Source organism: Sus scrofa, chromosome 1, assembly GCF_000003025.6.
Source record: "Sus scrofa isolate TJ Tabasco breed Duroc chromosome 1, Sscrofa11.1, whole genome shotgun sequence".
Lineage (NCBI taxonomy): Eukaryota > Metazoa > Chordata > Mammalia > Artiodactyla > Suidae > Sus > Sus scrofa.
This window is the reverse complement of record NC_010443.5, coordinates 263,143,124-263,168,715: the sequence shown is the minus strand read 5'-3', so window position 1 is coordinate 263,168,715 and position 25,592 is coordinate 263,143,124. Positions and strand designations below refer to the sequence as shown.

At 39.9% G+C, this 25,592-nt stretch overlaps 1 pseudogene; it reads left to right on the top strand.

Moving 5' to 3' along the window:
• On the top strand, positions 2,452–3,368 carry LOC110259682 (annotated as a pseudogene).

The following is a 25,592-nucleotide window of genomic DNA, read 5'->3' as shown; positions in this document are numbered from 1 at the left end:
TCCTTGTGGAAAGTGCTATTGTACAGTGCTAATAATAGACTATGGCAGCTGGAAATCTGCAATACATGTGTGTGTGCTTGGGTTTCTGTGTGCCTGTTGGTTTTTTATGTTATTTGTGTGTTGGATTTGATCACATGTGATTCTCAGAGTGTGTAGTGGAGTTTGTGTGTGCATGTGTATGGTTCATGAGTTGTGTGGGTGACTGCATGTGCTTTTTGCAGGTTTTTAAAAAACTTCTTGTGAGATGAAATTGATATATAAAAAACTGTGTATATTTAATGTATATAATTTGAGGATTTTGGACATGTGCAAACACTTGTGAAGGTACCACCACAATCAAGGTCATCAACATATGAGTCTCTTCTCAAAATTTCTTGTGTCCTTTTTTTGTGGTGAGAAAACTTAACATGAGATCTAGTCTTTTACAGAATTTTTAGGTGTACTGTATAGTATTTTTGGCACTAGGCATTATGCTGTATATCGGGTCTCTAGCACTAATTCATCTTGCAAAACTGAAATTTTAATCAATTAAAGAACACTACATTTCCCCTTTGACTTGTTCTTGGTGACTGCCATTTGTTCTCCTCTTCTGTGAGTTTCTCAAAGTAAAATTATGCAATATATGTCCTTGTAGGACGAGCTTATTTCAATTAGCATATCATCATCCTGGTTCATCCTTGTTATCAGAAATGGCAGGATTTCAATTTTTGAAACCAAAATTATAATTCATTTTATTTAAGTGCCCCATTTATCTATTCATCCATTGATGGACAAGTGGCTTGTTCCAAGATCTTATCTATTGTGCACAGAGCTGAAATGCACATGAGAGTGTAGATACATCTCTGAGGTCCTGATTCAAGTCCCTTCTTGTCTACAGGGGGATTGCTGTATAATGTGGTAGTTTTATTTTGAATGTCTTGGGGAATCTCCATACTGTTTTCCATAATGGCCACACCACTTTCCATCCCCACCAACAGTATAGATGGGTTCTTGTTTGCATGTTTCTTAAATTGTTTCTGACAAAAGATTTAATTTTAAAGTGATGAATAAGTTTGTATGAATCCATACAAACCTCCACACTTATGACACAGATGAGTATAGGTTGGACAGCACCAAAAACAGCACCTAGGGGTTTTTTTTGTGTGTGTCACTATGTGTCATGCTGAGTGTATGTTTGTGTGTGTAACATACTCACAATCTACTTCTCTCCTTAGGTGGCTTTAGAGCAGAGAGGCCCATGTGACAGCCTTTGTAATATGTGTATGCATTTGACCTGGTCATATAGCCTCACAGCCTGACTGTTCCTTTGTCTCAGCTCTAGATGAACACACACCAAACAGAGTCTTCTTTATGTTATGTTTGTGTCACTTTGTCCATATGGTTTGAAGGTTACTGAACTTTTCCCAATGTTCCTCACTGATGTTTATTTCCACATTTGCACTCCCAGGAACATGGTGGGGTCAATTTTGGAACCTTGTCTATTTAATCAGTCAGCTGTGAATTCTGATATAGGTCCTTGGTCCTACAGCATCTGTAATATCTTGGTTCTCTGGTCACCTCATTGGGAAATTCTCACATCTCTCATTTTTCCTATATACTCAGAACTGAGCTATTTTAAAATCCCTGGTGATGGAAGGAGAGAGACAATGGAAGATATGAAGCAATCTATTTTTGGAAAGTTTTTGGTAAAAGGCAATGATTCAAATTCTGCAGACCTACTAAACTTCAAGGGGCATGGTTTGGGCCTGTACTTTCCTAGATATAAGAGCAAGACCTCAGAAGTAAACATAATGTTTGTCTTTTACTTCCTTCCTCCCTCCCATCATCTCTATCTTTCATCCTTCCTACCTTATTTCCTTCCTTCTTTCCTTCCTTCCTTCCTTCCTTCCTTCCTTCCTTCCTTCCTTCCTTCCTTCTGTCTTTCATTATTTATTTCTTACTTTTTTATTTCTTATACCCATTCTAGTGATAAAAATAAGTTTATGTGTTGAGCACTTTGTTTTGTACATGGTACATTAATATTCCAAATAATACTTTAGGTGGTGTGTGTATTGTATGTGTTTATGTGTGTAATACAGACACAAGCATGTCAGCAGTCTGACAGTAGAGCCATGGCAGAGATTGTGTCATAGTTATTACTCTCTCACTACTGTCTATCATGATATCTCCACTTTAAAAAAGAGAATTTCTTCCCTATTTCAACTGAAGTGTTTGATTGAAATCATACACTTTCTCCACATGAATGTGTCAGTGTTCTGACAAGTCATGTTGTGTTCCTTTCACTAGACTGGATGAGGCATGAGTGTGTGAGTGCAGTGTAGTGAGATCTGTCTGTATATTGACATAATCACACTGAGAAAGCATGGGGCCACATGGCAACTACTATTCCTGGTACTTCTAGGTTCCCTGAATTTCTGCTTTCTGTTCATTCACAGAAGAGAGAAAAGCAGCATGAGGAGAGAGAACCAGAGCCATGTGTCTGAGTTCCTCCTCCTGGGACTTCCCATCCAGCCAGAGCAGCAGGGTGTGTTCTTTGCCCTGTTCCTGGGCATGTACCTAACAACAGTGCTGGGGAACCTGCTCATCATCCTGCTCATCAGGCTGGACCCTCACCTCCACACCCCCATGTACTTCTTCCTCAGCCACTTGGCCCTCATGGATGTCTCCTTTTCATCTGTTACCATCCCTAAGATGCTGATGAACATGCATACCCAGGATCTATCCATTCCCTATGCAGGGTATGTAACACAGACCTATTTTTTATATTTTTTGCTTGCTGTGATAACCTTCTTCTTGCAGTGATGGCTTATGACAGGTATGTAGCTATTTGTCACCCTCTACACTACACCATCATCATGAGGGAAGAGCTTTGTCTTTGTCTTTTGGCTGGATCCTGGCTCTTCTCCGGTGCCAGTGCCCTGACCCACACCCTCCTCCTGGCTCAACTGTCCTTCTGTGCTGACAACATCATCCCCCACTTCTTCTGTGACCTTGATGCCCTGCTTAAGCTGTCCTGCTCAGACACATCTCTCAATGAGCTTGTCATATTCACTCTAGGGCCTGCAGTTGTCATATTTCCATTGAGTGGCATCCTGGTCTCATATGGCCACATTGGACTCTGCATCTTGAGGGTCCCCTCTACTAAAGGGATCTGCAAAGCCTTGTCCACCTGTGGCTCCCACCTCTCTGTGGTGTCTCTATTCTATGGAACAAGTATGGCAGTATACCTTTCCTCCTCAGGCCAGTCCCATGACAAAGACATCATTGCTTCTGTGATGTATACAGTTGTCACTCCCCTGATGAACCCTTTCATCTATAGCCTGAGAAACAGAGACATGACATTGGCTCTGGGGAGACTTTTCAGATGAAATAATCTTTTCACCAAGTGAAAATCACCTAACCATGTTCTTATTTTACTACTGACCTTTCTACAAAAGCCTTAAAGTATTTTACGTTGAGCACTGGTGTCTCTAGAATATTTCTAATTGTCCTTTAAATGGTCGTTGTTATTGGATAAATCCCTTTCCCATCAATTATGTTTCTTGTTGATTTATTATTCCATTACCCTAAATATGACATTACCCACAACACACATTCAATGTGTGGTCTTCAATGCTGCTCATTTCCCTTGAGCAACAACAGTAACTCCCCGTATCATTTTTTTTAGATACCACAGATAAGCAATATCAAATGATATATGTTTTTTTTTCTGTCTGGTTTACTTTATTTAGTATGATAGTCTCTCCCTCCATCCATGTTGCTACAAATGACATTATTTCATTCTTTTTATCACTGAACAATATTCTACTAAATATATGTACCACATCTACTTTATCATTCATCTGTTGATGTGCTTTTAGTTGCTTTCATGTCTTGGCTTCTTGCCTTCCAAAGTTACAAACATTCATTTAAATTTCTAAAGTTTCATTTTAGTAAAGTCCAAAATGCTGATCTTCTCAGTGCCATATCAAGTTAATATTGTACTTTTGAGGGTTCGCTAAATAAACTTTAATTTTATTGTGCTTTTGACAATAGGGGAACACGGAGTCTTCAATCCTAATACCAAATTTCCCCATTCCAAGAAGAATAAAATTTTCCCCCTAAATTGGATGTTTGTGTTGAGAATAGTCTACAGCTATTGGGTTAGTTTTAATCTTGGAAATGAGTGTTGTCTTTTCCCCCAGAGATCTAACTTTTAATGTGAAAATGAGCCAAATGCCTGAATTTATAATTCAGAATAATAAACCAAAACAGCTACAACATAACTACTATGTGCCAGGCAATTTTCTATATTGAGAAATAAAGAAGTAAAAAAAAAAGTATCACCTTGTAGATATTACATTCCAGCACTCCTGATTCATGTCATCATGTTCTTTTTTTTTTTTTTTTCCATAGCAGGATTTAACTTTCTAAAACACCATAAACTTAACTTATTTTTTTTTTTTTTTTTTTTTTTTTTTTTTTTATTTTATTTTATTTTTTTTAATTTTATTTTCCCACTGTACAGCAAGGGGGTCAGGTTATCCTTACATGTATACATTACAATTACAGTTTTTCCCCCACCATTTCTTCTGTTGCAACATGAGTATCTAGACATAGTTCTCAATGCTATTCAGCGGGATCTCCTTGTAAATCTATTCTACATTGTGACTGATAAGCCCAAGCTCCCGATCCCTCCCACTCCCTCCCCCTCCCATCAGGCAACCACAAGTCTCTTCTCCAAGTCCATGATTGATTTTCTTTTCTGAGGAGATGTTCATTTGTGCTGGATATTAGATTCCAGTTATAAGTGATGTCATATGGTATTTGTCTTTGTCTTTCTGGCTCATTTCACTCAGTATGAGATTCTCTAGTTCCATCCATGTTGCTGCAAATGGCATGATGTCATCCTTTTTTATGGCTGAGTAGTATTCCATTGTGTATATATACCACATCTTCCGAATCCAATCCTCTGTCGATGGACATTTGGATTGTTTCCATGTCCTGGCTATTGTGAATAGTGCTGCAATGAACATGCGGGTGCATGTGTCTCTTTTAAGTAGAGCTTTGTCCGGATAGATGCCCAAGAGTGGGATTGCGGGGTCATATGGAAGTTCTATGTATAGATTTCTAAGGTATCTCCAAACTGTTCTCCATAGTGGCTGCACCAGTTTACATTCCCACCAACAGTGCAGGAGGGTTCCCTTTTCTCCACAGCCCCTCCAGCACTTGTTATTTGTGGATTTATTAATGATGGCCATTCTGACTGGTGTGAGGTGGTATCTCATGGTAGTTTTGATTTGCATTTCTCTTATAATCAGCGATGTTGAGCATTTTTTCATGTGTTTGTTGGCCATCTGTATATCTTCCTTGGAGAAATGTCTATTCAGGTCTTTTGCCCATTTTTCCATTGATTGATTGGTTTTTTTGCTGTTGAGTTGTATAAGTTGCTTGTATATTCTAGAGATTAAGCCCTTGTCAGTTGCATCATTTGAAACTATTTTCTCCCATTCTGTAAGTTGTCTTTTTGTTTTCTTTTGGGTTTCCTTTGCTGTGCAAAAGCTTTTCAGTTTGATGAGGTCCCATGGGTTTATTTTTGCTCTAGTTTCTATTGCTTTGGGAGACTGACCTGAGAAAATATTCATGATGTTGATGTCAGAGAGTGTTTTGCCTATGTTTTCTTCTAGGAATTTGATGGTGTCCTGTCGTATATTTAAGTCTTTCAGCCATTTGGAGTTTATTTTTGTGCATGGTGTGAGGGTGTGTTCTAGTTTCATTGCTTTGCATACAGCTGTCCAGGTTTCCCAGCAATGCTTGCTGAATAGACTTTCCTTTTCCCATTTGATGTTCTTGCCTCCCTTGTCAAAGATTAATTGACCATAGGTGTCAGGGTTTATTTCCGGATTCTCTATTCTGTTCCATTGGTCTGTCTGTCTGTTTTGATACCAGTACCACACTGTTTTGATGACTGTGGCTTTGTAGTATTTCTTGAAGTCTGGGAGAGTTATGCCTCCTGCTTGGTTTTTGTTTCTCAGGATTGCTTTGGCGATTCTGGGTCTTTTGTTGTTCCATATAAATGTTTGGATTGTTTGTTCTAGTTCTGTGAAAAATGTCATGGGTAATTTGATAGGGATTGCATTGAATCTGTAGATTGCTTTGGGTAGGATGGCCATTTTCACAATATTGATTTTTCCAATCCAGGAACATGGAATATCTTTCCATTTTTTACATCTTCTTTGATTTCTTTGATTAAGGTTTTATAGTTCTCGGCATATAGGTCCTTTACCTCTTTGGTTAGGTGTATTCCGAGGTATTTGATTTTGTGAGGTACAATTTTAAAAGGTATCGTATTTTTGTACTCCTTTTCTAATGCTTCATTGCTGGTATACAGAAATGCAACTGACTTCTGAATGTTAATCTTATATCCTGCCACTTTGCTGAATTTATTAATCAGTTCAAGGAGTTTTGGGGTTGAGTCCTTAGGGTTTTCTAGGTATAGAATCATGTCATCTGCATACAGTGACAGTTTGATCTCTTCTCTTCCTATATGGATGCCTTTGATTTCTTTTGTTTGTCTAATTGCTGTGGCTAAGACTTCCAAAACTATGTTGAAGAGCAGTGGTGAGAGTGGGCATCCCTGTCTTGTTCCAGATTTGAGTGAGAAGGCTTTCAGTTTTTCCCCATTGAGGATTATATTTGCTGTGGGTTTATCATAAATGGCTTTGATTATATTCAGGAATGTTCCCTCTGTACCCACTTTGGCGAGGGTCTTGATCATGAATGGATGTTGAACTTTGTCAAATGCTTTTTCTGCATCTATTGAGATGATCATATGATTTTTGACTTTTTTTTTGTTAATGTGGTGTATGATGTTGATTGATTTGCGTATGTTGAACCATCCTCGTGAACCTGGGATGAACCCAACCTGGTCATGGTGTATAATTTTTTTCGTATGTTGTTGGATTCGGTTGGCTAAGATTTTGTTGAGAAGTTTTGCATCTATATTCATCAATGATATTGGGCGATAGTTTTCTTTTTTGGTGGTATCTCTGCCTGGTTTTGGAATGAGGGTGATGGTGGCCTCATAGAATGTCTTTGGGAGTATTCCTTCTTCTTCAACCTTTTGAAAGAGTTTAAGGAGGATGGGCACCAATTCCTCTTTATATGTTTGATAGAATTCACCTGTGAAGCCATCTGGTCCTGGGCTTTTATTTGTAGGGAGTGATTTTATGACCTCTTCAATTTCATTTCTAGTGATTGGTCTGTTCAGTTGGTCTGTTTCTGCTTGATTCAGTTTTGGCAGGGTGTAAGATTCTAGAAAATTGTTCATTTCTTCCAGATTGTCAAACTTATTGCCATATAGTTGTTCATAGTATTCTCTTATGGTTTTTTGTATTTCTGCTGTATCCGTTGTGATTTCTCCTTTTTCATTTATAATTTTGGTGATTTGGGTTCTTTCTCTCCTCTTTTTAGTGAGTCTGGCCAGGGGTTTATCAATTTTGTTCACCTTTTCAAAGAACCAGCTCTTGGTTTTATTAATTTTCTCTATTGTTTTTTGAGTCTCTATTTTATTGATTTCTTCTTTGATCTTTACAATTTCCTTCCTTCTGCTGACTTTAGGACTTCTTTGTTCTTCTTTTTCTAATTCATTTAGGTGGAGGGTTAAGTTGTCAATTTGGGATCTTTCTTCTTTTTTGAGAAAGGCCTGGATTGCTATAAATTTCCCTCTGAGCACTGCTTTCGCAGCATCCCATAGATTTTGAGAGGTTGTGTCTTCATTATCATTTGTTTCAAGATAGTTTTTAATTTCCTTCTTGATTTCCTCATTGACCCATTGGTTTTTTAGTAACATGTTGTTTAGTCTCCATGGAGTAGGTTTTTTCTCTTTCCTTTTCCCATGGTTGATTTCTAATTTCATGGCATTGTGGTCAGAGAAGATACTTGAGATAATTTCTATGCTCCTAAATTTATTGAGATTCGCTTTATGTCCCAATATGTGGTCGATTCTTGAGAATGTTCCATGAGCATTTGAGAAGAATGTGTATTCTGATTTTTTTGGATGTAGTGTCCTGAAGATATCAATTAAGTCTAACTTTTCTATTGTTTCCTTTAGGATCTCTGTTGCTTTATTGGTTTTCTGTCTAGAGGATCTGTCCATTGATGTGAGGGGGGTATTTAGGTCTCCTACTATGATTGTATTCTCATCAATATCTCCCTTTATGTCTGTTAATATTTGTTGTATGTATCTGGGTGCTCCTATGTTTGGGGCATATATGTTGATGATAGTAACATCCTCTCCTTGGATGGATCCCTTAATCATTAAATAGTGTCCTTCTTTGTCTTTCTTTATGTCTTTTGTTTTAAAGTCTATTTTGTCTGATATGAGCGTTGCAACTCCTGCTTTTCTGTCATGTCTATTGGCATGAAATACTTTTCCACAGCCTTTCACTTTCAATCTATATGTATCTTTTGTCCTAAGGTGAGTTTCTTGTAGGCAGCATATTGAAGGTTTTTGCCGTTTTATCCACTCAGCCAATCTGTGTCTTTTGATTGGGGCATTCAGTCCATTGACATTTAAGGTGATAATTGATAGATGATTATTTATTGCCATTTGATCCTCGTGTTCCAGTTGATTCTATGGTTCTCCATTCTTCTTTTTTTTTTTTTTGGTTGGATGGTCTCCTGTTATTATCTGCTTGAGTGTATTTTTTTTTTCATTTTTTGCAAATGCAATATTTGGTTTTGGCTTGTGGTTGCCCTGTTTTTTAAGTATGCTAACCCCTTCCCATAATTGTGTGTTTTAGCCTGATGGTCCTGTAAGTTCAAACACTTCATTATTATATTAAAATTAAGAAGAGAGACATACATACAAACAAAAAGGATTATTTACCTCCTAACATCCCTTGCCCACATTTTATGGTTTTGATGACTCTTTTATTTTTTTCTTTTTAATTTTATTTTGTTTGAAGCATGTTCATGATTAAATCTGTATGCTGGCTTATTTGAGTGACTGCTCTCTGATTGTATCTTCCTCAGTCCTAGTTCTTCCTCTTCTTCTTCTTCTTCTTTTTTTTTTTTTTCTTTTCTTTTTTCTTCCCTTTCCTTCCTTTCTTTTTGGTTTAGAGAAGCCCTTTCAATATTTCCTTTAACCTGGGTTTTGTGTTGCTGTATTCTTTAAGTTTTTGTTTGTTGGGAAAAATTTTTATTTCCCCTTCTATTTTAAATGATATTCTTGCTGGATAAAGTATTCTAGGTTGCATATTTTTTCCTTTGAGCACTTTAAATATCTCTTGCCATTCCCTCCTGGCCTGTAGTGTTTCTGTAGAGAAATCAGCTGATATTCTTATGGGGGTTCCCTTGTAGGTAACATTCTGTTTTTCTCTTGCTGCCTTTAGGATCCTCTCTTTATCACTAACTTTTGCCATTTTTATTATGATGTGTCTTGGTGTGGGTCTGTTTGGGTTCAGTTTGTTTGGGGCCCTCTGTGCTTCTTGTATCTTGAATCCAGTATCCTTTAGATTTGGGAAGTTTCCAGCGATAATTTCTTCAAATATATTTTCCATTCCTTTATCTTTTTCTACTCCTTCTGGAATTCCTATTATGCGTAGATTGGCCCGTTTTATATTATCCCATAGGTCTCTTATATTGCTTTCCAGTTTTTTGATTCGGTTTTCTGTCTGTTGACCAGATTGAGTGATTTCCATTATTCTATCTTCCATATCACTGATTCGTTCTTCTGCATTATTCATTCTGGTTTTTACTGCCCCTAGTTCAGTTTGCATCTCTGCAAATGAATGTTCTAGTTTTTCTTGGCTCCTCCTTATATTTTCTAGCTCCTTTCTGAGGGTATCTGCATTGCTGTTCATATCTTCTCTTAATTCCTTCAGTATTTTCACTATTTCTCTTTTGAACTCCAGGTCTGTCAGACTGCAGAGATCAGTTTCATTGTTGACTGTTTTAGGTGAGTTCTCCTGTTGGTTTGACTGGGGGTGGTTTCTCAGCTTCTTCATCTTGCTTGTTGTCTTCTTTCTCCTGAGGGAGTTGTACTCTCCGTTATCGGGTAGTGTTTGCCTTGTCACTGCCCTGGAATATTTCCTGAGGGCTGTCGTTGTTGGTCAATCTTTTTTTGAGGCAGTGTGGCTTTTCTGGAGTGTTGATGGGGCTAACAGTGTTTCTTTGAAGCAAAGGAGGACTTCCTGAGGGCAGACAGGACTGGGAGGTCCACCCCACGATGGTAGCAGATTTCACTTGGTTCTCAGCACCCCCTGGGATCTTGGGCGGGTAGCAGGGCCCTTGGAGACTCAAGAGGCTCCTCCCCAGGGCAGCCCGACTCAGAAAGACCGTCTGAGATCTTTTCCCGATTCGGCCAGGCTTGTTGCAGCTTTTCTGGGCTGCAGGGGGTCCTGCCTGGAGCTGGCAGTCCTATGCAGCTGGTCCACTAGGTCTCAGCACCCCTTGGGGTCTTGGGCGGGGGCAGGGCCTTTGGAGACTCAAGAGGCTCCTCCCCAGAACAGCCCGACTCAGAAAGACCGTCTGAGATCTTTTCCCGATTCGGCCAGGCTTGTTGCAGCTTTTCTGGGCTGCAGGGGGTCCTGCCTGGAGCTGGCAGTCCTATGCAGCTGGTCCACTGGGTCTCAGCACCCCCTGGGGTCTTGGGCGGGTAGCAGGGCCCTTGGAGGCTCAAGAGGCTCCTCCCCAGGACAGCCCGACTCAGAAAGACCGTCTGAGATCTTTTCCCAAGTCGGCCAGGCTTGTTGCAGCTTTTCTGGGCTGCAGGGGGTCCTGCCTGGAGCTGGCAGTCCTATGCAGCTGGTCCACTAGGTCTCAGCACCCCTTGGGGTCTTGGGCGGGTAGCAGGGCCCTTGGAGACTCAAGAGGCTCCTCCCCAGGGCAGCCCGATTCAGAAAGACCGTTTGAGATCTTTTCCCGATTCGGCCAGGCTTGTTGCAGCTTTTCTGGGCGCAGGGGGTCCTGCCTGGAGCTGGCAGTCCTATGCAGCTGGTCCACTAGGTCTCAGCACCCCCTGGGGTCTTGGGCGGGTAGCAGGGCCCTTGGAGGCTCAAGAGGCTCCTCCCCAGGACAGCCCGACTCAGAAAGACCGTCTGAGATCTTTTCCCGATTCGGCCAGGCTTGTTGCAGCTTTTCTGGGCTGCAGGGGGTCCTGCCTGGAGCTGGCAGTCCTATGCAGCTGGTCCACTAGGTCTCAGCACCCCTTGGGGTCTTGGGCGGGTAGCAGGGCCCTTGGAGACTCAAGAGGCTCCTCCCCAGGACAGCCCGACTCAGAAAGACCGTCTGAGATCTTTTCCCGATTCGGCCAGGCTTGTTGCAGCTTTTCTGGGCTGCAGGGGGTCCTGCCTGGAGCTGGCAGTCCTATGCAGCTGGTCCACTAGGTCTCAGCACCCCTTGGGGTCTTGGGCGGGTAGCAGGGCCCTTGGAGACTCAAGAGGCTCCTCCCCAGGACAGCCCGACTCAGAAAGACCATCTGAGATCTTTTCCCAATTCGGCCAGGCTTGTTGCAGCTTTTCTGGGCTGCAGGGGGTCCTGCCTGGAGCTGGCAGTCCTATGCAGCTGGTCCACTAGGTCTTAGCACCCCCTGGGGTCTTGGGCGTGTAGCAAGGCCCTTGGAGACTCAAGAGGCTCCTCCCCGGGGGAGCCCGTCTCAGAAAAACCGTCGGAGAATTAGGTCGATCTATTCACGGCCTGGCTAGGCTTGTTCTAGCTTTTCTGGGCTGCAGGCCTTTTCTAGGGGGCTGGTGGTGTTTGGTGCTGCTCTGTGGAAGTGTAGCCCCTCCAAAGGGCAAGCAGGCCTGTGCAGGGAGAGCCCCTGAGGTGGTAGGCTTCAGGCAATTGTTGAGGCCAGCCCTCCTGGATGGCAGGCAGCCCCAGGTTCCCCGAGAGCGTAGGGGGTGGCGGGGGTGGGGGGAGGGAATGCACTGGGAAGCACAGCTTTCTGCTAGCTAGCGGGCCTGTAAGCTTGCTGTGGCGTGGGGGGTATTCTATGGGGACCCACCCCTTCTTCTCTCCGCTCCCCAGCACGGGCGCAGACCAGGCTCTTCTCCCAGGTTCCCTCTGAGGCGGCTTTCCACTTCCCTGCCCCTAGAGTATTGCTCCCTTCCTCTGCCGACAGCTTTGTTTTCTAGTCTCCCAGGCAGTCTCTGCCCCGTCAAATGGTTTAGAGACCTCCCAAGCAGTTTCCGCTCTTCCCCGCCCCCCTAGCCCGGGGACTAATCTCTGGAGCCGAGGTCTCGGTACCCAGCCCCGCCCCCCCCAGGCGTCCCCCGGCCCTTTCTTGGGGACTAACCTTCGGAGGCGAGGTCTCGGTGCCCAGCCCCAACCCAGGCGTCCCCCGGCCCCCTCTCGGGGACCAACCTTCAGAGCTGAGGTCTCGGTGCCCAGCCCCCACCCAGGCGTCCCCCGGCCCTTTCCCGGGGACTAACCTCTGGAGCCGAGGATTCGGTGCCCAGCCCCCACCCAGGCGTCTCAATTTTTGGTGACTGTGCCCGTAGTTCAGATGGTCCGTTGGGTTCTTGATCGTTTTTCCGTACTCCGACTTACTGCTACACTCTTCTCTGCATCTGGAGATTCCTCCGGTTCGTTTGATCTTTCCCCCGGTAGGAGACTTTCCAGGGTGCGGGATCCCTTTCTCCTCCGCAGTTCCCTTTCGGGAGCGCCCGTCCCGCTCGGATTCACCTTCTCTCACTCTCCTCTTTTCTCCCGTTCTGCCCAATAATGTCACGAACTTCTTGCCGTTATTGGAGTTTAGGTTCCTCTGCCAGCAATTGGTTGTTGTTCTGTGTGAGTCATTTCTTCTGTAGATGTGCTTTTTTTGTTGTGTTTGTGGGAGAGGGCGAGCGTGTCCCCCTACTCCTCCGCCATCTTGTCCTCTCCTCTTAACTTATTTTTAAAACTGATGCCATTTCATTACTGAGCTGAAAGTTCTATGGTAGATGGGTTTCTATGTCTGAAATAAATACATTCTAAGTTTTTAGTAGGTAAAAACATCTATTAGTAAAGGAGGCATAAAAATGGAGGAAAAAGGAGTTCCAGTCATGGCTCAGCAGTTAACCAAACATGACTAATATCCATGAGGACATGGGTTCAATCCCTGACCTCACTTAGTGGGTTAAGGATCCAGCATTGCATTGAAATGCAGTGTAATCTCAGCTGTGGATTGGTTCTGACTTTGCTGTGGTTATGGTGTAGGCAGGAAGCTACAGCTCCAAATCCACCCCTAGCCTGGGAATTTCCATATGCCCCATATGTGGCCCTAAATATCAAAAAAAGTTGGGAGGGGAAACGTGCTGGTGAGGGGTTCATAATTTCACACCGTGTGGTCTAGGAAGAGCTCATTTGGAAGGTAACATCAAAGATGTTAGTGAGGACAGGGAAATGAGCCATGGGGCTGCCTGGGCAAAAGCATGGAGATCAGCACCTAGAAATACTCGGAGGTGAGATGGTGCCTAGCCTATCTTATGGACATTAATGGGGCCTATGTATCGCGATAGGACTAAGTGGGGGAGGGATGGTGGATTAGTTCTGAGATATCAGAGGAACAGATTTGTAGGTCACTTAAAGTCATAGTAGGTGTATAATTTAAGATTCTGCAGAGAAGTGAAATCAATAGGGTGTGTGTGTGTGTGTGTGCACATGTGTGTAAGAGAGAAAGGTTTACAGAGTTCCTGTTATGGAATTATGGGATTGGTGGTGTCTCTCTATGGGTTAAATGATCCCATTGCTGCAGCTGTGGTGTAAGCGGCGAATGTGGCTCTGATCTGATCCATGGCTTGGGAACTTCCATAAGCTATAAGATGGCCAAAAGAGAAGGAAAAAAAAGAGATAAAGAAAATTATTTTTAAAAATTAGCTAACATAATTGTGGAAGCTAGCAAGTGTTAAGTCAGCAGGGTAGGTTGGCAGGCTGGAAACCCAGGGAAAAGTTGCAGTTGGAATCTGAAGTCAGACTGCTGACAGAAGTGCCTCTTCTTTATGGAAGGTCATTCTTTTTCTTAAGGTCCTTAACAGACTGGATAATGAGCACCCTCATTATGGAGGACAGTCTGCTTTATTCAGAGTCTTCAGATAACAGTGTTAATCTCACCCATGAAGATACTGGCATGGAAATACCTACAAGAGTGTTTGACCAAATATCTGGGAACTGTATCTAGCTAAGTTGACATATAAAATTATCCATTATAGTTGAGTTTTTCATTCTCAGTATGATTTGTGAACCCACTGTAAGGGATTCTATAAAGGAATAACATGGTCATACTTGTTTTTTTTATTGTTTCTTTTAAAAACACCCAGAATTTGGGGGGATAAATGATATACAATAAACTTCATATACATAAAGTGTACCATTTGACTCAGAAAACTGTATATAGAAATACCATATGATCTCACCATCACACTCCTGGGCATATATCCAGATAAAACTACAATACAAAAATATACATGCACCACTATGTTCTTAGAAGCACTGTTCTCAATGGCCAAGATTTAGAAATAACTTACCTGTCCATCAAGAGATGAATGGATATAAAAGATGTGGTACATATAGAGAATGGAACACTACTCAGCCATAGAAAATTATGCAGTAATGCCATCTGCAGCAACATGATGAAACTAGAATGTCTCATACTAAGAGAAGTAAGTCAGAAAGACAAATATCATATGATACCATTTACATGTGGAATATAAACCATGGCAAAAATGAACATATCTATACACCAGAAACAGACTCATAGACATATAAAATAGACTTGTGGTTGCCAAGGTGGCGGAGGGGATATTGGTATGGATGGGGAATTTAGGGTTAGTAGATGCAAAATATTGCATTAAGAGTGGATAAGAAATGAGGTCCTACTGTATAGCACAGTGAACTATATCTAATGTCTTGGGATAGACCATGATGGAAGATAATATAAGAAAGTTCATGTATACACACACACACACACACAAACACACACACACACTGTGTCATTTTACTATCCTGCAAAAATTGGCATAACACTGTAAATCAACTATAATTTTTAAAAGGTAAAATAATAAGGTGTATCAGTTGAATAATTTTGGCATATATACACTCCCATAAAATTATCACCACAGCCATCAAGATCCTGAATTTCCCTGATGTCTACCCTCCTGCCCTCTCGTTGCTCCTCCCATCTGTCCTCAGGGGAACCACTATTCTGTGTCTGTCACATGCATTTCCTAGAAGATTATTTCCATGGAATCATACAATGTGAATTATTTTCTTACTGTCTTCTTTCACTGAGTGTATGCATTTTGAGATTCATTCATATTCTATTGTGTACTAAGAGTTCATTCTTTTTATTGCTGAGTTGTATTCCATCGCATGAATATACAAGGGCTATTGCATCCATGCACATTTTAAAAAATTTTAAATTTTTTATTGTAAAATTTTTAATTGTTAATTTTTAATATATTTCAGTTTTTTAGACTTTCATTAGACTTTATTTTTTATCAAAGTATAGTTCATTTGCAATGTTGTGTTAGTTTCAAATATACAACAAAATGATAGTTACAAACACACACACATTCTTCTCAGAATCATTTCCCTGATTGGTTATTACAAACTTGTATATAGTGTCCTGTGCTATATAGTAAGTCCATTCATTACTAACAGTAAGTCCATTGTTGAATATCTGGGGTGTTTCCAGCTTATGGCTATTAAATAAAGCTCTTATGAACATTCTTTCATAAATCTACATATAACTATATACATTCTTTTACCTTGGACAAATAGCTAATTATGTGCTAAGTATATGTTTAACTTTTTAAAAAATGTTAAAACTGTTTTGTATTCCCCTGAGCAGTGTATGAGAGTTCTAGTTCCATCATATCTTCAATGACACTGGGAGAAGTATTCTTTTCAATTTTAGTCAGTCTAATAGTGGCGTAGTAGTTAAACCAGTTTACAGACCTGGAGCCACTTGATTGAAGGGATGTCTGTGTTTCTTTGAAAAAGAACTACATACCACTGGGGCATTTTTTTAACTCCTTGAGTCTCCCTAGCTCCATGCATGACTTTCATTTTTCTGCAGTTTTTGTCACCATTTACCTGCCATTCATTTTCCTTAAAACTTTTTTTCTGTGCCACTTCTAGTTTATATGTGTTTTCTAAGAGAGGGATTTCTGTTTATATTGTTATCTGTTATGTCTCTAGAGAATATATCAGTGTTACATTTGTGGGAACCTTAATAATTAGTTAAGTGAATGAGTGAATGAATGAACTGATGAATTCATTCAACAATTACCAGTCAGAATTGCCTGTTGTGAGTCACAGATGATCTCTAGTGATACAAAGACATTGACATTTAGTAAGCTTTCATTAGGTGCTCATTTAACTATTCCTCCCACTCACGCAAAGACTATTATTATTATTTCCACTTTAATAAACTGAGTCTGAGTTGTCTTTGATAAGTTGCTAAAGTATGCTCTCTTAGCAGGAGAAGAACCCAGCATCTTTTTGCAGCATTTTATATTCAGTTCCCCTTTCACATATGCAAGGCATAGACTATGCCCTACAACACCTTCCAGGGGAGTAGGGAGATGTGCACATTTCTAATGAAAGTCTGTGTTAGTGTTGGGGAACCTGCAAAAAACTGCAGAAAACCTTCCAATGCCCATGCCACACACTGCCCGCGGGAGAAACTATGCTCATGACACAGAGGCCATGAGCAATGGGGGGACACCTTCTTCTCTTTAGAGACTTAACAAGAAGCCCAAGGTACCAATCGTATCAGGGGTACTTTTCTCTGGTGAAATGAGGAGCAGCTCAGCCCCTGTGGACCCTAATCATCCTCTTTCCTGAGGAGCCAGGATGGACTTGGGCAGTTGCCCCAGTGGACTGCTTCTCTATTCAGGCAAGGGGTGGATTCCATCCAGGATCTCTTTAGGATGGAGAAAAGGAGATCTCCTTTGCATCATTTTGAAGTTGGAGAAAAGACATGAGAGTTTGTAAAGTACCTCAGGCCACCAAGGTTTTCTCTTTTACTTTGGATCCTGGGTGTGGTGGACAGAAAGTGAGGATTCAGGTAACAGAATTAAACAGAAGGTATTTGAACTCAGAGCAAAGGAATAGTTCATAAGGAGCCCAGAAACCTTGTCAGTCATGCATGTGTGTCTGTGGGTAAGTGTGTGACCATCATAGAAGTTATGTATATTTCTGTGTATGTTGTATTGAGTCTATGTGTGCATGTGTAACTGACAAACACACTGAATGCTGCACACTAGGATATACAGAGGTCAGAGAAGCCTGGATATTTCCTCAGTGCATTCTTATTCTACTTGCATCTGCTGCTTCTGTGCCATACATAAGACCTTGTGCACTGCTTGTGATTCAAATACGAATGACTTCTTGTAAGAATAATGCATTTGGTCTAGGATGCTTGACAGTTCTCTGTGTGTAGCTGTGTTGTAAATGGGTATTTTGTTTGTGTGTTTTGCATAGTTTATGTGAAGCTGACTCACACCCTGACTTTTTTTTTTCTAGTGAGAGTATAAGCCAGAGAAATCTACAAATCTCCATTTGACAAGTGTGTGTCTGTGATATTATGTTCTTTTATGTAACAAACCCACACCTTGACTTCTCTCACACAGAAGTTATAAATTTCTGTGTATGTGTGTCTGTGACATTCTCGCATTTTTTTAATTCTACCTGCCTGAGATCAGAATACACATAGGCAATTCCACAGGAAACTGAGATTGCAGAGCACATGGCATCCATTTTTCTGTGGTGTGACACCTCCAGCAGGATCCCTGGAAGACAAAATTTTTAAATCATTTATATATATATATATATATATATATATATATATATATTTCTGCTGTACACCATGGTGACCCAGTTACACTTACATCTATACATTCTTTTTTCTCACATTAAATGTTCCATCATAAGTGACTAGACAGAGCTCCCAGTTACACACAGCAGGATCCCATTGCTAATCCATCTGGAAGGCAACATTCAACATGTATGTGCCCCAAGCTCCCAGTCCTTCACACTCCCTCCCCTTCCCCTTTGGCAAACACAAGTCTATTATCCAAATCCATGATTTTCTTTTCTGAGAAAATCTTCCTTTGTGTCATATATTAGATTGCAGATATAAGTGATATCATATAGTAATTGTCTTTCACTTTCTGACTTACTTCATGCAGGATGAGAGTCTCTAGTTCCATCCATATCGATGCAAATGTCATAATGTCATTCTTTTTTATGTCTGAGTAGTATTCCATGGTTCATATATATTACATCTTCCTAATCCAATCATATGTTGATGGACATTTGGGTTGAGTCTTTGTCTTGGCTATTGTGAATAATTCTGCAGTGAACATGAGGTTGCATGCATTTTTAAAGTAGAGTTTTGTCCAGATATGTTCCCAAGAGTGTGGTTGCTAGGTCATAAGGTAGTTCTATGTATAGTTTTCTAAGATACCTCCATACTGTTTTCAATGGTGGCTGTACCAGCTTCCATTCCCACCAACAGTGCAGGAGGGTTCCCTTTTCTCCACACCCCCTCCAGCATTTATTATTTGTGGATTTATTAATTTGGCCATTCTGATTGGTGTGAGGTGGTCATCTCATGCTAGTTTTGATTTTCATTTCTCTAATAATCAGGGATGTTGAGCATTTTTTCAAGGGCTTGTTGGCCATCTCCATATCTTCCTTGGAGAAATGTCTATTTAGGTCCTTTGTCCATCTTTCATTTGAGTTGTTGGCTTTTTTGCTGTTGAGTTGTATAAGTTGTTTGTATATTTTAGAGATTAGGCCCTTGTCACTTACATCATTTGAAAATATTTTCTCCAATTCTGTAAGTTGTATTTTTGGTTTCTTTTTGGTTTCCTTTGCTGTGCAAAAGCTTGTCAGTTTGATGAAGTCACATTGATTTATTTTTGCTCTTATTTCTGTTGTTTTGGGAGATTGACCTGAGACAACATTTGTAAGGTTGATGTCAGAGAATGTTTTGCCTATGTTCTCTTCCCAGAGTATGATGGTCTCTTGTCTTATGTTTAGGTCTTTCAGCCATTTTGAGTTTATTTTCATGCATGGTTTGAAGGTGTGTTCTAGTTTCATTGATTTTCATGCAGCTATCCTGGTTTGCCAGCAATACTTTCTGAAAAGACTGTTTTTCCCATTTTATGTTCTTGGCTCCTTTGTCAAAGATTAATTGAACATAGGTGCCTGGGTTTATTTCTAGTTTCTCTATTCTGTTCCATTGGTCTGTTGGTCTGTTTGGGTACCAGTACCACACTGTATTGATGACTGTTGCTTTGTAATATTGCCTGAAGTCTGAGAGAGTTTTGCCTCCTGCTTGGTTTTTGTTCTTAAGAATTGCTTTGGAAATTATGGGTCTTTGTGGTTCCATATAAAGTTTTGGATTATTTCTTCTAGATCTGTGAAAAATGTCACGGGTAGTTTGATAGGGATTGCACTGAATCTAGATTACTTTGGGTAGTATAGCATTTTTACAATATTAATTTTTTGCAACCCAGGAGCATGGAATATCTTTCCATTTCTTTACATCTTCTTTGATTTATGTTTTATAGTTGTTGGCATATAAGTCCTTTACCTCCTTGGTCAAGTGTACTCCCAGGTATTTGATTTTGTGAGGTGAAATTTTAAAAGGTATTGTATTTCTGTATTCCTTTCCTAATATTTCATTGTTGGTATACAGAAATACAAATGATTTCTGACTCTTAATCTTATATCCTGCTACTTTATGAATTTTTTGATCAGTTCAAATAGTTTTTGAGTTGAGTCCCTTAAGGTTTTCTATATATAGTATCACGTCATCTGTATAAGGGACAGTTTTTCCTCTTCTCTTACTATTTTGATGCTTTTTATTTCTTTGGTATATCTGATTGCTGTGGCTAGGACTTCCAATACTATGGGCATATATCCAGACAAAACTCTACTTAAAAAAGCACATTCACACCCATGTTCATTGCACCACTATTCACAATAGCCAAAACATATAATCAACCTAAATGTCCACTGATAGATGATTGGATCAGGAAGATGTATTATATACACAAAGTGGAATTCTACTCAGCCATAAAAATAAGAAAATAATGTCATTTGCATGAACATGGATGGAACTAGAGACTCTCATCCTGAGTGAAGCAAGTCAGAAAGAGAAAGGCAAATACCATATTATATCACATATATCTGGAATCTAATATATGGCACAAAGGAAGATTTCCACAGAAAAGAAAATCATGGACTTGGAGAATAGATGTGTGGTTGCCAAGGGGGAAGGGGAGAGAGTGAGAGGGACAGGAAACTTGGGGTAAATGGATGCAGAATGTTGCCTTTGGAATGGATTAGCAATGGGATCCTGAAGTGTAGCACTGGGAACTCTGTCTAGTCAGTTATGATGGAACACATAATGTGAGAAAAAGGAATATATGCATGTATATGTAACTGGGTCACCATGCTGTAGAGTGGAAAAAAATACACACACACACACACACACACACACACACACACATATATATATAAAAGGAAAATACTGAAGGAAGTAAGAGAGGAAATTAACAGTAATGTATTTTCCTTTATAAAGGAAATAGAAAATAAAAGTATGAGCAAAGAAAAAAATGAAAATTCATTTGCAGAAATACAAACTGAGTTTTGGGCAATAAAGAGCAGAATGAATAATGCAGAGGAAGGAATTAGTGATGTGGAAGATAAAGTAATGGAAACCACCAAATCAGGACAGCAGACAGAAAACCAAATGTAAAAATATGAAGGTAATAAATGAGACCTATGGGATAATATAAAGTGGGCCAATATATGCATAATAAGAATTCAAGAAGGAAAAGAAAAAGAAAAAGGGATTGAAAATATATTTGAATAAATTATGGCTTAAAACTTTCCAAATCTAAAGCATACTGATATCAAGATACAGGAAGCACAGAGGGCCCCAAACAGGCTGAACCCAAACAGGCCCACACCAAGACATATTATAATAAAAATGGCAAAAATTAAAGATAAAGAGAGTAATCTAAAAGCAGCAAGAGGAAAGCAAAGCATTAATTATAAGGGAACCCCCAAGGCTATCAGCTGATTTCTCTACAGAAACACTACAGGCCAGAAGGGAGTGGCAAGATATTTTTAAAGAGATGAAAGTAAAAAAAAAATATAGAACCTAGAATACCCTATCCAACAAGAATATCATTTAAATTAGAAGGGGAAATAAATAATTTATCCCACAAAAAAACCTAAAAGAGTACAGCAATACTAAACCAATTCTAAAAGAAATACTGAAAAGCCTTCTCTAAATTAAAAACAGGAGAGAGAGAAAAAAGAGAAAAATAATTAGGATGAAGCAAACCACAATTAGAAAGCAATCACTTAAATAAGTCAGCATATAGATCTAAACATGAAGATGTTAAAGAAAAAAAAGACATCAAAATCATACAATGTGGGGACAGAAAGTAAGAAAATATAGATTCTTTTTTTATTTTAATGATTGTCTGAGGCTATATGACTATCAGGCAAAAGCAAGCAGATATAGCAAGGGCTTAATGTGCCTAAAATAAAGGGCAACCACAAATCAAAACCAAATATTACATTCACAAAAACTGAAAATAAAACTATTTAAGCATAAAATAAATGGAAACTATCCAACCCCCCAAAAAGAAGAAAAGATGAACATAGAATCAACTGGAAAACAAGGTTTAAAATGGCAGTAAATACATATCTATCAATAATCACCTTAAATGTCAATGGACTGAATGCTCCAATCAAAAGAAAGAGAGTAGCAGATGGGATAAAAAAGCAAAAAGCTTCAATCTGCAAGAGATCACCTTAAGGTAAAGGACACCTATAGATTGAAAGTGAGGGGATGGGAAAAGATATTTCATGGCAATGGACCAGACAGGAGATCAGGAGTTGAAATATCCATATCAGACAAATAGACTTTGAAACAAAGGCCATACTGAAAGACAAAGAAGACGTGATTCCAAAAATGAGCCTTTCATTTCTCAATGGAATGACAAAAATTGAAGCAGAGTGTCAAAAATATTGGGCTTCCAGTGGCCCTGCTGGAATAGTCAAATTACAGAAAAATGGGCACCAAGCGTTCTGTAAAGTCTGTTTCCTGTGGAGCTGCCTGTATAGCTTCTGGTCTCAGGCAGGCAGAATGTGAAAAATGTGAGAATGTCACACATAAACACGCACAGATGTAAATATCTTTGGTGTAAAGGAAGTTGAGGTATGGGTTGGTCATACAAAATTACTCATGCAGTATCACAGACACACACTTGCCAAATGGAGATTTATAGATTTCTCTGGCTTGTACTCTCACTAGATAAATAAAGTCAGGGTGTAAGTCAGCTTCAAACAAATCTATGCAAAACTCACAAGCAATATATACAAGCACAACACTGCTGCACACACAGAATTGTCAAGCATCCTAGACCAGAGGTATTTTTGACACAAGAAGTGATTCATATTTGAATCTCAAGCAGTGCACAAGGTCTTTCATAAAGAACAAAAGCAGCAGATGCACATAAAATAAGAACACACTGAGGAAATGTCCAGGCTTCCGTGACCTCTGTATATCCTAGTGTATGTCATTCAGTGTGCTTTTCAGTTATACATACACACATAGACATGACACAAAGCATACACCCAAATACACCTAATATCTTTGATGGTCAAACACACACTTACAGACAGACACACATACCCAACTAGGGAGATTCCTGGGCTCCTTCTGAGCTATACCTTTGCTCTGAGTTCAAATAACTTCTGCTTCATTCTGTTACCTGAATCCTCACTTTCTGTCCAGAAGACCCAGGATCCAAATAAAAAGAACAAACCATGGTGGCCCTGTACAGAGTCTCCTGCAGTTTCTCCAGTTTCAAAACAATGCACAAGGCGATATCCTTTTCTCCATCCTAATGAGAACCTGGAGGGAATCCACTCCCAGCCCTGACTAGAGTAGCAGTCCACTGGGGTAACTGTCCAACTTCATCCTGGCCTCTTGAATAGAAGGATTTTTCGGGTCCACAGGGGCTGAGGTGCACCTGGATTCACAGGAGAATGTGTCCCTGCTATCAGTAGTACATTGAGCTTCTGGTCAAGTCCCTGGGAACAAGGAGTTCCCACATTGCCATGGCCTCTCTGTCATGAGTACAGCTTCTTCCAAGGGCTGAGGTTGGCACAGGCAGTGTAAAGGCTTCTTCAGGTTCCCCAACACTGACACAGGCTTTCATTAGAACACAAAGCCCCTTAAAATGTGCACATCTCCCCAATCCTCTGGAAGGTTTTGTAGGGTAGGATCTATGACTTGTTCAAGAGTAGGGGGATTGAATATAACTCTGGAAATAAAGTCTCTGGGTTCTTACATTTCTAAGAGAGCATACTTTAGCACTTTATCCAAAGCCACTGAGACTCATTTTCTATAAAATGGAAATAATAATCATAGTCTTTGTATGAGTTGGAGGAATGGTTAAATGAGCACCTAATGAAAGTTTAATAAATGTTAAGGTTTATTGTCAGTGTTTTTGTATCACTAGAGACCAGCTATGGCTCACAACAGGCAAAAGTAATATTGATATATCCTCTAGAGACATAACAGATAATAATATAATCATGAATCCCTTTCTTACAACACACATCAAAGTGGGAGGTGATGTTGAAAAAAATTCAGGCAAAATGAATGGCAGGTAAATGGTGACAAGTGCCACAGAATGATGCTAATCATGCATGGAGCTAGAGAGACTCGAGGAGTTAAAAAAAATACCCCAGTGCTACAAGATTCTTTTCCAAAGGAGCACTGATACCCCTTGAATCAAAGGAGCACTGATACCCCTTGAATCAAGATCTGTGAACTGGTTTACAGCATTACACGCCAATTAGACTGGCTAAAATTGAAAAGAATGCTGCTTTCACTGTTGCTGAAGATATTATGGAACTGGAACTCTCATACACTGCTCAGTTTGAATATTTTAAAAAAAGTTAACCATTACTTATCATGTGACTAGGTAATTGTACAAGAAAAAGAGTGTATATAGTTTTACATAGATTTATACAAGAATGCTGAAAAAAAGGGGGGATTTCCCATTGTGGTGCAGTGGAAATGAACCCATCTAGGAACCATGAGGTTGAGGGTTCTATCCCTGGCCTCACTCAGTGGGTTAAGGATCCAGCATTTCCATGAGCTGTGGTGTAGGTTGCAGATGAGGCTTGGATCTGGCATTGCTGTGGCTCTGGCATACATTGGCAGCTACATCTCTGATTAGACCCCTAGCCTGGGAACCTCCATATGCCATGGGTGTGGCTCTAAAATGATGAATAGACAAGAAAGAAAGAAAGGAAGAAAGAAAGAAAAAAAGAAAGAAAGAAAGAAAGAAAGAAAGAAAGAAACCAAGAATATTCATACCAGCTTTATTTAATAGCCAAAAGCTGCAAACAGCCCAGATGTTCATCAATGAATTTACTGTTAGTAAGTGAATTGACTTATAATATAGTACAGCACAGGAAATCATACTCAAGATTTTATAATAATCGATCAGAGAAAAGGATATGAGAAGAATATACATATATATATGTGTGTGTGTGTGCATATAACAATCACTTTGCTCTCCTCTTGAAAATAACACTACATTGTAGGAGTTCCCATCATGGCTCAGTGGTTAACGAACCTGACTAGCATCCATGAGGATGCAGGTTGATCACTGGCTTAACTCAGTGGGTCATGGATCTGGCATTGCTGTGAGCTGTGGTTCTGACATAGGCTGGAGGCTACAGCTCCGATTTGACCCCTAGCCTGTTAAACTCCACATGCCACTGGTGTGGCCATAAAAGACAAATAGACAAAAATAAAATAAAATAAAATACCACCACATTGTAAATGAACTATGTAACAAATAAAGTCATATGAAATTAAAAGATAAACAGAAAGTTTAAAATTAAATTTTAAAATAAAATTTTTTAAAAGTTAATATAAGTGGATACAACAGCTATAGTATATCCTTAAAATGGAATAATACTCAGCATTAAAAAGAATGAACAATTGATACAATACAACATGAATAAATCTCAAAACATTTAGGCACCATGAAAGAAGACAGCAAGAAAAGAATACCCACTGTATGATTTCACCAAAATAATCTTCTAAGAGATGCAAACTAATCCATGTGATGGACTCAGAATGGTGGTTCCTCTGAGGACAGATGGAAGAAGCAAAGAGAGGGCAGGAGTGTAGACACCAGGGAAATTAATGATCTTTATGGCTGTGGTGATAATTTCATGGGTGTGTACATATGTCAAAATTAGATGATTTACTTTATTTTCTTTACCTTTTTTAAAATTAAAGTTTATTTACAATGTTGTACCCATTTCTGTAGTACAGCAAAGAGACCCAGTCCTATACATACACATTCCCTTTCTTATATCCTCTTCCATCATGGTCTATCCCAAGATACTGGATATAGTTCCCTGCGCTATCCAGTGGGACCTCATTGCTCATCCATTCTAAAGTTTGCATCTAATAACCCACAACACCACATCCATCCCATTTTCCCCTCCAGTTTGTAAGCACTGATTTGTTCTGTTTGTCTATAAGTCAGTTTCTGTCATGT